The sequence below is a fragment of the Triturus cristatus genome, chromosome 2_1 (assembly GCF_964204655.1).
Source record: "Triturus cristatus chromosome 2_1, aTriCri1.1, whole genome shotgun sequence".
NCBI lineage: Eukaryota > Metazoa > Chordata > Amphibia > Caudata > Salamandridae > Triturus > Triturus cristatus.
This window is the reverse complement of record NC_140581.1, coordinates 551,356,773-551,374,578: the sequence shown is the minus strand read 5'-3', so window position 1 is coordinate 551,374,578 and position 17,806 is coordinate 551,356,773. Positions and strand designations below refer to the sequence as shown.

Here is a 17,806-nt window from a genome sequence, read left to right as displayed (position 1 = left end):
AACGTGGAAACCGAGTCTGTCCTGTTTGTGCGTAGCTATAAATGTTGGGTTGGCACATGGGGGCAAGAGGCCCCTTTCGTACCTGGCGATATGGGGCAATGCAGGGCATCTAGCAATATGGGGGCCATGCATAACATCCATAAGGCAAGCGCCTCGACACACTTCACCAGGGCACTCATTCTGTTTACAAACGTAGGAAAGCTGTGTCCGTTTGCAATATTTGAAATAAATGTTCGGAACCCATTCAGTGCATCTTCCTGCTTTCATCCTCTTTATGACTCAGAACCCGAAACGCACTCACCTGATAATGGAACGCGCACACTGGCACAAGAGACAATGAATGCGCGCGCACACACACTCACACAGACACACACACAAGCAGCCACTGATACAAGTTAATGCACACGCTGGCACAGTGGTAAGCACACCGCGCCAGAAGAGCACATACAGTGGCACATGAGCACACACAGACACACCAGCGCATGCACACTGACACACGAAAGCTTACTCACCTGATGCAAGAGCCTACAAACTATGAAATGCCATATTACCACACACCCTGACACACGAGCGTGCATACTCTAGCAGAAAAAAACACATGTTCTAATACAAGGCCGCACACTCTGACACAAGGAAGTGTACCCAATGAGATGAGAACACACACAGTCCGGAGCACACGCCCTCTGACATATACACAACCTCTGACACGAGAATGTGTATCCAATGAGATGAGAACACACACAGTCCAGAGCACACACTCTCTGACATATACACAACCTCTGACACGAGGACTTGTACCCAATGAGATGAGAACACACACAGTCCAGAGCACACACTCTCTGACATATACACAACCTCTGACACGAGGACTTGTACCCAATGAGATGAGAACACACACAGTCCAGAGCACACACCCTCTGACATATACACAACCTCTGACACGAGGACGTGTATCCAATGAGATGAGAACACACACAGTCCAGAGCACACACCCTCTGACATATACACAACCTCTGACACGAGGACTTGTACCCAATGAGATGAGAACACACACAGTCCAGAGCACACACCCTCTGACATATACACAACCTCTGACACGAGGACTTGTACCCAATGAGATGAGAACACACAGTCCGGAGCACACACCCTCTGACATATACACAACCTCTGACACGAGGACGTGTACCCAATGAGATGAGAACACACACAGTCCAGAGCACACACCCTCTGACATATACACAACCTCTGACACGAGGACGTGTATCCAATGAGATGAGAACACACACAGTCCGGAGCACACACCCTCTGACATATACACAACCTCTGACACGAGGACTTGTACCCAATGAGATGAGAACACACACAGTCCAGAGCACACACCCTCTGACATATACACAACCTCTGACACGAGGACTTGTACCCAATGAGATGAGAACACACAGTCCGGAGCACACACCCTCTGACATATACACAACCTCTGACACGAGGACGTGTACCCAATGAAATGAGAACACACACAGTCCAGAGCACACACCCTCTGACATATACACAACCTCTGACACGAGGACTTGTACCCAATGAGATGAGAACACACACAGTCCAGAGCACACACCCTCTGACATATACACAACCTCTGACACGAGGACTTGTACCCAATGAGATGAGAACACACACAGTCCAGAGCACACACCCTCTGACATATACACAACCTCTGACACGAGGACGTGTACCCAATGAGATGAGAACACACACAGTCCGGAGCACACGCCCTCTGACATATACACAACCTCTGACACAAGGACGTGCACCCAATGAGATGAGAACACACACAGTCCAGAGCACAAACCCTCTGACATATACACAACCTCTGACACGAGGACTTGTACCCAATGAGATGAGAACACACACAGTCCAGAGCACACACCCTCTGACATATACACAACCTCTGACACGAGGACGTGTATCCAATGAAATGAGAACACACACAGTCCAGAGCACACACCCTCTGACATATACACAACCTCTGACACAAGGACGTGCACCCAATGAGATGAGAACACACAGTCCAGAGAACACACCCTCTGACATATACACAACCTCTGACACGAGGACGTGTACCCAATGAGATGAGAACACACACAGTCCGGAGCACACACCCTCTGACATATACACAACCTCTGACACAAGGACGTGCACCCAATGAGATGAGAACACACACAGTCCAGAGCACACACCCTCTGACATATACACAACCTCTGACACGAGGACTTGTACCCAATGAGATGAGAACACACACAGTCCAGAGCACACACCCTCTGACATATACACAACCTCTGACACGAGGACGTGTATCCAATGAAATGAGAACACACACAGTCCAGAGCACACACCCTCTGACATATACACAACCTCTGACACAAGGACGTGCACCCAATGAGATGAGAACACACAGTCCAGAGCACAAACCCTCTGACATATACACAACCTCTGACACGAGGACGTGCACCCAATGAAATGAGAACACACACTGTCCAGAGCACACACACTCTGACCTATCATACACGCACTCTGACACGAGAAGATGACACGTTGTCAGAAGAGTACACACAGTGACACATGATCACGGAGCCATAAGCACACGTGGACGCACAATAGTTTGCTCACTGACTGAACAACGTATACACACTGAAAAAGAACACACACATGCAGTCATAATAACAGACAACCAAAAGCAAAATCCTACACACTAGGACATAAGCCCGAACATCCTGACACACAAGCATACATAATGTAACACAAAAGCAGCACGCATTCTGTGATACAAGAGCACACACGCAGTCTAAAACAAGAATGCGTACACTGAGCACAGAACACCCAGACAAGAGCACACGCAGCCTGACACCATAGTATACACGCACTCTGTCACAGGAGCAGCACGCACACAGGCACCAGAGCATACCTTTCCACTGGCATACTAGTGTACACACACATACTTGAACAATAGCACACACAGGCACAAGAGCACATTCACATGACAAACGAAAACCCACACGCTGGCATAAGAACGTACACTATCTGACACCAGATCACCCTGACACACAAACGTATACACAATAATACAAAAGCACATAAAACACTGACACAGCAGCACCTTAATACTGATCGTGTGTACACAATCTGACAGAAGATAAAAGAACCTCTGCCACAAGAGAATAGAGACACTACAAGATCATACACAAAACCGACACGAGCACACACTGACACTAAAGAATACACAAACTTACAAGCCCATATATAGGGTGACAGAAGCGCATTCAATGTGATACGAAAACACATACAATACTGACGTAAGAATATACACATATTGACACAGGAGCTTAAAGGCACTGACATAAGACTATGCACACAATTGGACACAAGAGCATACACACCCTGACACAGGAGAACACACACGCTGGGGCACAAACATATTGATTCGAGAGCGCATGCACACTCAGACCAACGGGCACACAAGCACTAACAAAAAAAATGTTCTGTGAGACACACGTGCTGACACAAGAGTACACGCACACTGTGATGCAGAGGCGACAGGAATGCATAAGTGGACCCATAAACACAAAAACATTCGCACACCTAGTCAAAGCTTTGCGCACACACAGAAGAACGTGTAACGACACTGACGCAAGAGCGTACACGCACACACGCACACGCGCACCGACTCCACGGTACTCCGTGACACAAGCGGGTGCACACACTGAAACAATAACACATATACTCACACTAGAGCACCTAGGGTAAGACAAAACGTAAGCAAAAACACAGACTAACGCGACTGAGAGCACACACACCGATGCTGAGGTGTGCACACATGCAGTTACACAGAGTGCACGGACAGGGTCACGGACAGGAAGAACGGCCAGAGCTGCTAACTTCACGGACGGGTCTGTTTTGTGAGGAGAGCACTGAACCCTGCTCTCCCTACAGCCCGGTCCTCACGCGTGCACCGCTCCGCATTAGAGGACGGCGCTTCTTGGATTTTACTAGGCGCTTTGGAGTGAGAGGCAGAGGGGGGGGGGGGGGGGTGCAGAACTAAGGAAACCCTGACAGGAAGGAAAGTGCAGTGGGAAGAACGACCATTCCACTGGTCAGTTTTCTGTCCGTGTGGAGGTGGGGAATAGAAAGAGGCGAAATGAAAGGGAAAGACAGACGCATTCTACCGACTGATTTTTGAAGGTCGGACATAAAGGAATTGTTTACACCGCAGCTACGTTAAGTACAGCTGCTAAGTGATCGACAGAGCAGATATACTCTCGACACACGCCTCGCCAAAAAACAAGCCCCGCACTCTTTTTCCAAAGTGAACAAAACAACCTATTGGGAATAGAAAAATAACTCTGTTTTATTTAATTATTCTTTTTTGTTGTCCTCATAGAACACGCCAATAGGTTCCCGAATATTTCCATAAAAGGGTATTCCCTTTACATTGGAAGTAAAAGGTGAATTTAATTGTGTATGTTGAGATTCACATCGCCGTTTTTATAACCCAGATTACACCATATGTTTTGTATTTTTTATTTTGCACCCCAAACGTACTGTACCGGGGGGTTCATTTTCTCCCTGATCGCGGGCAACAAGCTTTGAAGTTGAGAGTAGGCGCTGTGTGAGCCTTAAGGCCCCAAAGCGCGTGCACGTCCTTTTAGGGCACGTGACCGGGCGCGCCCACTGCACCTTTGCACAGGTACAACTCTCACACAATTTACGAACCGCAGCAAAGAATTGTAAAAGCCGACCTTAAAGCAGCTGCGTGTTGATGGAAAGCTCTGGTCTCAACCCCTCCATAGACACACTGCACCTGTTCAGCCAGAAACATAAAACTCGTTGAACGTGAGGGGTGCATGACTTGGAAAAGTATTTTAAACATTCTTGAAACCGCATAACCATCAATGCATCTCCCTATCGCATGCATATGTTTGTAAATCATATACCCGTTCAGAGTCCAGTTTCACAATCGTGTGTGTATTTTCATTTAATTCCCTCTTTGAATGTCTGTGAGCGAAGGTGTTGACGCAGTTTTTCAGACGTTCTCTTTTCTACCACTTAATGCAGTCGTGTAAAACGATTGACCTTTTCATCGTGTAATTCTGTATATTGTATTTACTAACGTTCATGCCCAGTCCTTGGCATGCAGCTATTTTATGTGATACGTCTGTGCAACCAAGAGACTAACCACAGACTAATTTGGGTGATTTGTAGGCGAGAACGTAGGTCTATTCACTATAACTCGCGAAACAGAAACAATGTTTAGGTTTGAGGTCAGAAATGAAAAGTACACATAGGTACAATGCAGTAAAACTCGAGGTTCCCTGTCTCTGAGCGGCATGCACAGGAGCACACTGGGGCAGATTTATGAGCCCCTTGCGCCACTTTTGCGTCACTTTTAACATGGGAAAAGTGACGCAAAAGTGGCGCAAGGGGCTCATAAATCTGCCCCACTGTTTGTTGAGGGCGGAAGGCGCAACTCTCACTTTAAAGGCGCTGCGCCAGTGACGCGCGTTATGTCGGTTGCTCACATATGCTGCATTTGTTTTTACGCAGATTCGAGCAGCGAAGGCGAACCAAGGACAGGTGGGTCGGTTAACTGTAATTCGAGGAATATTCCATATGCCATTCCAGTATAAAAAATCATATCTATGCTAATTCATATTTTGCTTTAAATGGGATGTTTGCCACTTATATTTTTACAGCAGATACACGTGAAGACGTCAGGGTCCCGTTCACCTAGAGTTGTATTTGATAACATGTGGCCGCGTTCCAGGCGTGCAAATGGTACGAATACGCCATCAGGGCCAGCGTTCACACTGGTGGAGCGCCCTGTGCGCCAATGCTTGTGACCGCCCTCCCAATGACCACCCCTGCCTCGGCACCCCTCACTAGCAGCCTTTAACAGTGCCCCTCAAGTCTCCATAACCACTGTCTCTCAGAGCCATTTGGTTGTATAGCCCCACTCATAGCAGTGTGAGGTGTCAGAGCACTCTACATCGCACACACATTGCACAGAGACAATCATATGTGTGTAAATGAGTATATAGGACATGTTACATCAGACAGTACTGCAAGGTATGGCATGTCATCGATACTGGTAGGCCATATAGTTTAAGGGTCCTTATTCTTTAAAGCACCAATTCAGAATGTAAAATGTAACATCGTTGATAGGGGTTCTCTTTAATATTAACAATTGATTTCTACCCAAATGAACCCTTTTGGCAAGTTTAGGATGATGAAAAACTGGGCAAAAACACTTCTAGCTCTAACATATACCTTGCAGTTTGCATGCAGCTCTTTGATGACAGTGAATAGCTCATTGTTCTATATTAGAATTTTGACTTACAAACGACAAATTACAAGAGGAGCTCTCTTACAGAAGCAGTAACCTACAGACCTATTTACATTATGTGCACTTTGTGATCTGCATGGTATACATTCTTAGCACCAGGCACTTTAACCCTCTGTGCTACCTTAGGATGAGTCAAAACCTCCACTTAACAAACCTCAGGTCTCTTCGCAGGAAGGCGATTAATCACCAGAGTTATCTTGGCATTTCAATTGATGCCTCAAAAATGCTGGAGGTCAGGACGCAGCAGCAGGTGCTTTTAATATTTTAATATCCGGGCAAAAATGAAGCCCCCACCCCAGGTCAGCGCCCGGTGCGGAAGCACCGATCGCACCGTCCTAGAGCTGGCCCTGTGCGCAATACAGATATTTGGTGAGTGCCCGCTCCTCGCACCAAGCAATTCCGACACTTTACCACTGTACACGGCCTTGAAGTGTCGCGAGAGGCTCGTGTGGCGTGAATCCACGATAGATGAGAAATACGAGGCCGAACGTGGTGTAAAGGGCCACAGGGCAACTAAGCATCAAAGGGCAATGAGAAATCGTCACATGTGACGAGAAACATGTTTAAGTTTCTACTTGGCTGAAAATCTAGCTGGTGAAAATGATGTCATGTTAGTGACTCACAATCCATAATTCGCCAATATGACGTCATAGACGTGAATTCCAGGTTGCCAACCCACTTATGCTTGTGAAATAACACCGACCAATCAGGTGATAACAAGAATGATGGCAACATATAATGCCCCCTGCTACCGGTTGAAAGAACTACGTTCCAACACAAACAGGGCTGAGGCTGGCGATGCGAAAACCCAGCAGCTGGTCGCCTACCCTACCCTGTTGCTGTTCACAGCCTCCCTGTCTGCCTGCGTCTCGGGTTCAGGGTAGGTGAGTCCCTGAAACGCTTGGTCCCCAGCAGTAAAATACCCTGCCAGATGTAAACACCTGCAGCAGTCGGCCATCTTGGATCTTCTCCCCACTGTTCCATTCAGAAACATTCCTATGCGGTGCACGGCCCTGCTGTCACATTTATAGTTAAGATGAATACGGGTAAACATAAAAGGGTGCCTTTTAAAACAAAACAAAAAATGAAAGGTTCTTTTTCCAAATGACACCATACATTTTTGGATACCTAAGTTCAAAATATATTTCTGAGGGTAAAAATACGACCTTAAAATGTACATATTTAAACGGTAACAAGGTCTATATTTTGGCACTGCAAGTAGTTCGACTTGAAGCTTATTTAATGAGGATATGGGTCACTGATTTCAGGCCGTCGCTCGTGAGGGCAGTCCCCAAATAACTGCTCGCCAACAAGGGTTTGCAGGAGCGCCCGGGGTGTTATGGTTAACCCCTCGGTAACATCTAATCAATGCCAGGACGCGGGTTGGTCGAAAAAAATCACCCACTTCAAGAGGATCCATAATCACCCCTTCACCCACAGCCCCCGGGGACCGGCTCTCCTTACAAGTTAACAAGCAGGAGCTGATAAGATAACATTTATAAGAGGTCAGGGGTCAAATGCCAGTCAAAGGCTTTTAACCTCCAGGGTCATAAACCGGAGCTGGTAAAGAGCAGCCCCAGTTATTTATGGGAAATAAACACAGCGAAGGACAACATGACGAACCAGCGTGGAATTTATAATTCCCCCACAAAGCCTGTTTGATACAAATGACTCCCTCTGACCTGACATCACGTCAAGCCCCTCACACTCATGAGCTCAATAGCAAACAACTGTATTGAATTGGTATTGATAAAGAGCTTTCCATTCCCTTACGGGGCCTAGAGCGTAAACAATGATGCCCAAATCGCAGCTTTATGTGTGTTGAAGTCGTGGCGCGAACGTGTGCGTGCGTACACGTCTGAAGTTCACGTCAGGTTGTTTATAATGCACATATGCGCAAACAAAAGTTGCTGTAAAGCCAGTATATCGAGGCAATGACATAATCCTCGACAATTAAGGGTTTTAACTGACCTATAGCCTGTCAACTGGGGTTTATTTTATTAAACATGTTTGTTTTTTAAAAAGCCTGTGATATAAAATATACATTATGGTAACTTATCATGGTCAAATAATGTAATGTCTGGGATCTGGTGATAGTAACAAACAACCAGACTTTTGCTTAATGGCTTCAACAGCAGAACCATCAAAGGCATAAAAGAACATACAAGACACTTAAATATGCACGCAGAAGCCTATACAAGCGTATATCTGTGTGAACGTGCCTGTGTGTGCGTGCACATCAATTGTCAAACGTACCTACACATAAATACTCGCATATAAAACATTTAAGCGCAATAACTTTACATTCAGCACAAAGGCATGGACATTATCAGACAACAGACTGACGTAGGAGGGAGCGAAGCAGTGTTGGTTTATTTGCTTCCAATTACAATGTGTCTGGTGTGAGCGAGGAAGACATGATTTAGAACTAGGGGGGGAAAAAACTTTAAAAATGCTTCTAAAATAATGCCGGCGTTCCGGTGCGTTATTATGGTAATGGTGTTCGCGCCGTGGATCCGTCTAGACGTCTGGATAATAAGGATTCGTCGCCTGGTGCGTCTGAAGGCACGTCCAGGGCCAGTGGGTGCTTTCGTCTACCGTGATGGGCTCGCAGAGGCACTGCCAGGCCGCTGGGGGCTGGCCCCCGCGCAGGCAGCAGGCCGACCCGGAGAGGGTCCAGCGAGGCGGAGCAGACAGGCGAGGTCAGGCCACGGCAGCCGGGTCATGGGGCCTGCAGCAGATATGCACGAATACACTAGGAGGTTCGCAGTGCAGCCCTGCGCACAGGCATCACGTGAAGCTCTCGCGCCTTGCAGCAGGCATATCACACAAATACGCGAAAGACTCAGAGATTCAACGCCAGCAGGTCTCTGTACCTTGCAGCAGACATACTACAGACAGTGAAGGGCTCACAAACGCAGCGCCAAGACGGCCGCCGTGCAGCAGAAACGCCAAGGGTACAGAGACACAGTGAGGTGCCCAGAGACCCAACCAAGTCTAGCCAAGGGCATCAGGTCCCCGCACCTTGCACCCAACATATCACATACACAGCGAGGCAGAGGCCCTCCCAGCACACAGCCCTGCACACGTGCGTCATAGAGTGCAGTGCAACAGGTCACTGCACTCGTCGGTAGACCGGTCACATATATTTAGAGCGTTCTTCTAAACCTAGGCCTCCCTACCCTACAACCATTCATGCAGTTCTTCCAAGACGCTGCGTCCTTTTGGCGCGCTTTTCTCAACACTGCCCCGACTCCCAGTCAGAGTGGCCATGGAAGCACTCACCTTTATCTGCACCCGCAGCCCGGGCAGTCCTAGACGAGACGAACCCAGAGCGGCGAACCCACTACCCGCCGACTCCGTCCCGTTAGCGTTTAGCATCACAAAAACAAGCAGCCATAATCAGCATGCTGATTGCATCCCGTACTAACAAATAATTTACAACTGCGAGCAGCGCATTCGATTAAAAGCTCATTAAACCCCCAGCTCTCCAATGGGAGGGTAAGACGCCGGCACGCAGGCCTTTGTTCGAAATTATCACGTATTCCATTTTTAATGTGTACTGTCTCTAAACGCATATTGTCTCTGTTATGATTGTCATTTGCATTTCACAATGTAAGAAATTCACGATTTGGTGACGACGCTGTTTAACGGGAAGCACGGTGTTCCTCTTCAACAGAAAGAGTGTTGCAGAATGGAGGCGACAGGATGCGATGAAGGCAAAAAAAAAAACGCGATTTCATTATAGTATGAATGGAACGATACTGTGTCATCCAGGGATGTAGCTACCTTTGTCTCAGCACGCGCAGTAGCACCGGGGCCCAGAGCCCTGAGGGGCTCGTCGAACCCCGAGAATTGCTGTAATTTACCCCAACAGCAGTCAAAGAGCCGTTTCCATGCTTGCACCGCGGCCCAGGCCATCCTTGCTAGCTACTGGTGATATGTGACTGAAAAGAATCTAACTCGGGAGAGACCCGTCATGTTAATAAACACATATGCACGGTTAAAACGTGAGAACATAGTGCAGCAGTGAGAAAGGGAATATCACACCTCAGAAAAGTGTGTGTGAGAGGCTGAGTGCGTATGTGCGTGAAAAAGGAAGGAGGTCCGGGTGTGTCTGTGTGCAAGAAAAGAGACAAGTGGAAAGGAAAAACAGTCAGTGTGTGTGTGTGTGTGTAAGCGACAGACGGAAAGGAAGCAGTGTCACAGGTCTGTGCTTGTGAGGCGGTGAAGAGACGGAGAAGGTGTCTGTCTCGGGTATCTGTGTGTGAGGGAGATAAGAAGGGAGAGGAAGCCGCATGTTTGTGTGTAAGAGAAATGGAGGGGTGAGAGTGAGACTCGAATGTTTGTATGTGCAGATTGGAGAGAACATGTGAGAGTTTCTGGGTGGTGTTGTCAACGCCTAAGTGGCGTGCATCTGGATTGCTTGTGTGACTTTATGAGAAAGCGTATCTGTGTAGGCTTATATATGAGTATGTATGTGTGGTTATATTCTGAGCGACTGTTTCTCTGGCAATGTCTGTATCCCAGCATGCGTGGACAGCTTGATTTGAATAAAAACTCTGTTCTGTAAAAAGGTGGCTGAAACTCATAGGTGAGGTACCCCTTCCAAGTCAAAGACAAGGGTACCCACCATTGCCCTAAGGATGTGAGAAAGCGGTGTCTGTGCAAGGGGACCAAGTGAGTGCACTTCGTTATAAGGAATGACTGGGAATGCTCTGGGATGACAGCCATCTTGGAAAAGATAGCCCAGGTGGTTACATGAAGAGGCAAATGCTTCCTGCATGCCCTTCAGGGCATGTGTTCTAAATATCTCACCCAGGTCTCGATGGAGGAGAGGTTGCCCAGCACGTGTTCCTACAAATGTCATATAAGCATGGGGGGCCCTTTCATAGGTCCTCTGTGTGTTGGGGGCTAAATTAGCTGAAATGAGTTTGGGTACCAAGCTTCCAAAGGTGTTCGGAAAAGGGGGTGGCCTCGTCTGCTGCCATGAAACAAAGCTACTGGAATTCCAGAAACACAAAACAAGATAAGGCATTGGTCGCATTATTCAAAACACCAGGGGCATGTTTAGTTTGAAAAACAACATTGTTTTTCGAACAAATCAAGAGTCTTACTGGGTAGTCTCAATACCATCTTGCTCTTCCCACGCTGTAAATGAATGGACTCAACAACCGCAGATACGCTGTCTGACCAGAATATGACAAAATGATTGTGGAAATGCTTTGCCCATCTATGAAGAGCCAGCAAAATGGAAATAACCTCAGGGAGGTGACGTTCCTGACCAAAGCACATTCAAACCACTGCTGAGTGCATGGTTGAGCACACCATTCTACCCCTAAATTGTTGTTTAAATCAGTGCTGCCTGCTGTATCTGTAAAAAGACTAGAGCCCTGACTAGACTGGGCCGCAGCTGGCCAAACCATTGTTCTTTGAAGGTCTGAAGAAAATATAATCAGACCCTGGTATTATGCCTTATCTCTACAGATAGGTGAGTCCAATGGCGCTTCTCCTTCAATCCTGACTTCGCTTGAGCGATGAACTTGGAAAAGAAGCACCCATTGGAATGGCGGCATTCCCTAGCCTGAGAGTCAATCTCAGTTTCCAAAAATACTCGGTGTGTGTCTGGCCCAGAGATTGTGTTCCGCTGCTAGTGGTTCCCAAAACTTGCATATAAGTTACATGAATGAGTCTAATGGGCCTGCACACCTGTTGGAGAGTTTTGGGCCCAGAAACAATACATCGTATAGACAGAGTATGACCATATTGATCACTGCAACTTGTCTAAAAACCCATTCCTGGACGGAGCTGAGCTGCTGTTCAAAGTAGGGACAAGACACTAAGCACTTCATGGAAATGCCCTGGTCATAGAAAAAACGTCCACAAACTGCAATCCCAAGAGTTGGACGTTCTATGGATGTACAGAGAGAGTAGACAAAAAGCACACTCAATGTCCGCCTAGCCATAAGGACCCTTTTACCTAAAGACCTCAGTTTTGCTAGTGCCTAATCTAAAGAGGCCTATTCTACTGAACACAGTGCCGGACCGATACCGTGAGTAACCGAGCCACCATTGGGAACAGAATGGTTGTGTATGAGCATGAATTTGCAAACTTCCTTCTTGGGAGCAAAAAGGGAGAGTACACAACATCCTTTAAAGGGGGAATCCTGAAGGGGGCCACTACTTTATCTAAGCCTCTCTTTTTCTCAATTTTCTTGCAAGCCACCTCTGTATTGAATACTATCGAGGATTGCTTCTTACAAAATCTATTGACTCATACACCTGCAACTGGGATTCAGAAACCGTCGTGAAAGCCGCAGCATAGTTGCCTGGCAAATATGAGTTTAACCAAATGCGTCAAAGCTTGTAATGAAACTCCCACAACCAGATCTTGCAGCAACTCACTTTTGTCCTCCCAGGCTTTTGATTTCTTAAAGCAGTTGAATAATCGGCGTCTGGTGGTCCTACATAATGAGCAGGTATATTTGAATTTGTAGGTGATGGCTGGCTATGTACAGATTATTTTTATTGAAGGCTTAGTATGCACTTTTCTTGTCCCTACCAATTGTAGTGTCCACAAGGGAGGGCTGACACTTTCCCCTTTCTTAAGCATCATGCAACTTAACCATGAATTAATGTTACTGTGGTCACACTACATGTCCAGATTAGAGGCCTTCTCTAACCGAAAGGTGTTATCACAATTTTCTCAGATGGCCCTGCCAAATTCCTCAAATGCATAAGCAATCTTATTCTGCTAAAAGGCCACCTGAGGACCCATTGAAAGCAACCTTTCCAACATAACAGACTGGTAAATTGGGAAACACTACCAACCAGTTCATAACCATTTCCTCAACCTTAGTTGTTTTTGTGTGTGTGAGCATTCCGAAGGAAATGACCCAAATAGGGGCACCCAGGTCACTCTCGACCTCCACTAGCCTTCCAAGACATGAAGAGTCGATAACGCAGTAGAGTATACAATTAAACTGGTTTATTCACAGAGTTACACTGCAACGGAGTCCAGTCTGACCAGCCCTAGGGATGGCTGTCGAGGGACTGACTCTAACAAGCATAAAGTTACATTATGTATGTTGCGGAGCCCACAAAGACCCACCTACTATGAAAAACACGTGTAAATGTCGTAATACAATTGAGGATAGGTTTCGATTACTCAGCCGGGCACAAGCTATCTACTGGCCAAGGTCGTCTGGCTTATTCTTCCCACCAGAGGGGCCCTATCTAACGGGAAGGGCATGCGTTAATTAGAACACTTGCGAGTAAAAGAAGCCAAAGCTAAGCATGGAGAAACTAAACTTACCAGGGACCATTTCTCTTAAGTAATCAAGTAGCAGTTTCGATTATAATACAAGATGGCGTCTACTGACGGAAAGATGGCGGCACAGATGCTAACCTTAATTCACACAACATCTACACTTATTGATTGCATACATATACAATAGCAACAATTTATTACATAGCTACATAAATGCTAACATAATTCCATGTGAAGCATGAGTAATATGACAGTGACATATTTCAGTTCCAACAGACCCTCCTTTTAGCATTTATTAGCTAACTTTATTTGTGCAATCATGTTAGGATCTTTACAAGTCTACAGTAGGGGAAGATTTTGAAGCACAAGCAACAACATATATATATGCATAATAAACGTACACCAAAAATATAATCTGGAATGTCATTCAGCAGAAAGCATAGGGAGAATAACACTAATAATCATCTGTACACGTAATATCGGGAGCAGAAACTGCAAGAGAAGTAGTTGAACTGAAAACACCTTCATCGATCTGCATAAGGGTATTGAGCTCCTTTTGAATCATTATTGTCGCATTAGTATCGTGGACTGCGATCTTTTTAGGAGAGAAGTAAGTAGCACAGTACATTCAACTTAAAGGAAAGCACTGAATCAATACACAGCAAAAAATCAGAAGTACAATAAAGTATATCACCTTTTCTAGGATTCAACACCACCCACCGAACAAGTACCAACTCAAGTTACCACTCTCCATTCCTCGGACATTTTCCAGGATGTCTAAAATATGTTGAGTGATATTCCTTTCCATGTTTGTTATACCGACTGCACACTGATCTCTTATTATTGCGCATGCACCACCACTCTTAGCTAAAATAAAATCAACTGCAAATCTCGTTTGCTCAGAGTATATGGGCATACTTTCTAACTGAGTAGTGATGTCACGTAAAGCTGCTACTGTGGAATTAGACAGTATTTGCAACTTACACCCAAAATATTCTCTAGCCCTTTCACCCCTGGCCATGGCGGTACCACCAAATGTAATAATGGAGGAAAGTATATATCCAAAGGTGATACCGTTGCTATAATTGTTAACCTCTAAATCTGTAACTCCCTCACAAAATTCTTTGGTCAGCGTTCTTTTAACCCATTTTCGTATTTGCTTTACTATACTTACAAGGTACCCCAAGAGGTAACACCATCCCCAGAGCCACATTCTCAGTGCCATTGTAGGTATTGGAGTATGTACCATTCGACAAAAAATAGAAACCTGGGTGTTCATAAAGCGGACCTTGGTGATCCACCGGAGCATATCTGGTATTCATTCCCTTTGTACTTGGATCGTCTTTCCTTACCAACGACATTGTATTCTTAAACAATATTAGTCCAGAACAGTTTATATACAAATAAGTGTCAGTACTATTTATTATCAGGCAGCACACGGGATAGTAACCTGCCTCTCAAATAACTGTCAAATCTTGGTAGTGCCAACCTGTTAAAGTGATATTTTGCTTTTCCATATACAAATCGTCACAATACATATTAGGGGTATAACCTGGGTACCCTGTCCCTCGCGGCTTTCTATAGTACAAGCAGGGGCCAGGATATTCCTATACCAAATTTTACTTTTTACCTCTACAAAATGGGGTGAACGAACACATGGATTAATGACAATGGATAAGCAGTCCATAGACTTGTAACAGAATCAGTGGGATAACAAGCTGTGCTATCTCCGAAAATTTTCCGGTGCATGTCCTAGAAGAAATTACTTTGCATCGCTCTTTTGTATGATCTGAAGGAACAATCTAATAAAGGACACACGATGGGGTATTATCATAACACTCCAAAAACCCAAAACATCACCCCTCCCAACAATAAGAACAGCAATATAAAAACAACATGAAGCATTTTCTTTCTGAGCAACCAACCAAACCTATCTGCCCCGGTCACAGAGCAGCAAAAAGCTGTTCATCTTCTGCAATGGGACAACCAAACAGATACATATTTACTATAAAACTGCAAATAGAATCACCAGAGAAAGAGGCCATGTAATGGAGCCAACTATGGAGGAGACAAAAAAGAAAAAAAAAAGGAAAACGACAAAAAGATCAGCCTCCCTGACAGGCTTCTATTGTCCAACCCTCGGTGGTGCTATTGAGCACTTCACGGTGGAGCTACACTGTTGCAGCCCGTCTGCAAATGTTCACTGTTCTCAGGATAGGGCACTCTCCCTCCTTGGGAAAACACCCTCAACTTATCCTGTCCTGCATCACAGGCAGTACCCCAATCCTCTGATGCCTAATCTAGTATGAAAAGCATAAACAAGGGGCATTTTCACTAATCTTATCCATGAAGTCCATCCCTGCTACACTCACTTTTCTTTTGGTGCACTGTCCTTCAGCTGAGGACGCAAATTGTACCTTGCTGCTCCAGGCACTGACTCATCACGGAAAAGAACCTGAAATTCAGGAGGGGGAGGGGACTGAGACTCAGGCTCCTGTGGACCAGATGAAGAGGAGGCCTGAGCAGCCCTTATTTCTGGGGGGACTACCGCATTCAGAGCAGCATCATTCTCCACCATCTGCGCCCAAGTCAGCTGGGCGTCTGAAAAAGGGACAAAACGTGGAATCTTCTCCATCTCGTGGTCCCCTATTCCTTCGGAAACCCACCTATCATAGGGGAGAGGTAGTGGGACTCGCCGACAGTGTGATGAATGAATCCAATTCTTCCGGCCGTCAACTCTCACTGCGATCCTCATTGCAATGAGGACCTGGTAGGGTCCCTTTCTTCTTGGCTCAAGACACTCTTGTGTCCGGTAATTCTTTACTAGGACAAAATCACTCGGCTGTATGGTGTGCCTGGGCCCCCCAGGTTCTGGAGGCAAAGCTTCATGTATCTGTTGGTGAATAGAACGCAAGCTTTTAGTCAATTCATACAAATAATCTACAAGCAAAGGGTAATACATTTCTGAAAAGCGTTTAGGTCTAGGGACGCCCCACACATTTGCGGGATGGCCAAAGACCACCTCATAAGGAGATAATCCTGTCCTAGAATGAGCTGCTGTTCTAGTGGACAGTAGGGAAAGGGGTAATGCATCTGGCCATTGCAATCCAGTACTCTCCTTGATCTTTGCCAACTTTAGCTTGAGAGTTCTTTTAACATATACTTGCATCCCAGTGCTTAATTTGTAAAATATTAGGTCCAGGTGCTCAATTATTTGTAGGAGGCCACACCCACTTCCTCTTGCTCCACCCACTCACGCAGCTCCACCCACTTCCTCCACTGGCACCACCCACTTACTCTATTGACTCCACCCAAATCCTAAAATGGCGCATCTGAAAGCCAGATGTAATCCCCGACCTGAATTTCTGCAAGGGAGCCTTCCTTAAGTAATATTTTGATAGGAGGTTCCCCTGTCCCAGAGAAAATTTTGAAAAAAATGAATGCAAAAGTGCATTTAAAGCACTATTTTGGAATAAATTGGCTAAAACGACTAATGCAACTTCTGCAGCGCCACACAGTGGTAAGGGTTGACTTTACTAATTACAATGTATTTCTACTCAAACAAACCCTTTTTAGTAAAATTAGGATAGTCAAAGACTGGGGAAAAACATAACTTTGTAACCTGTACCATGCTGGTTGCATGTAGTGCTTTGATGGCAGTTCATAGCTCACTGTGCTAGGTTATAATTTATGAACTGCACAGTAATAAAAGGATCTATGTGACAAAAGCAGCATCCCACAGAGCAGTGTTAGTGTCTGTTGATAAACTCTACCATGAAATGTATGCTTGCTAGGAGTTTCTTCCAGACTCTGGTGTGAATGGCTGTTTGGATTTTCTGAAGTCACTCATCACGAACAGTCTCATGAACAATTTCCCTACAGGTAAGGTTCATTCTCAGATGTGTTATATAAATTTTGCCTGATGCAAAGAATGTGTACCATGGAGATTACAGAAAAGTATTTCATGTGAAATGCCCTGGAAAGTTAGATCAGAATTCAGCACTATTGCGGATCGACTGGTGTTGAGAGGACAGACAATTTAGATGCCTGCCTCACTGCAAGGAGCCTAATTGTGCTGACACACCAAGTATATCAAGGTGTCGTTAAAATAAAGAATACTTTAATAGAGAATGTGTGGTTAC

General features: G+C 45.7%; 1 long non-coding RNA gene across 1 annotated transcript in view; it reads right to left on the bottom strand.

The window, feature by feature from the left end:
- The window catches only part of LOC146865617 (uncharacterized), a 160,502-nt gene extending 150,743 nt beyond the window's left edge, over positions 1-9,759 (bottom strand). The window contains exon 1 of the long non-coding RNA XR_014976661.1: positions 9,680-9,759. This is a non-coding gene — a long non-coding RNA (uncharacterized LOC146865617). The remainder of the gene's footprint in view (positions 1-9,679) is intronic.
- Positions 9,760-17,806: the final 8,047 nt, after the last annotated feature.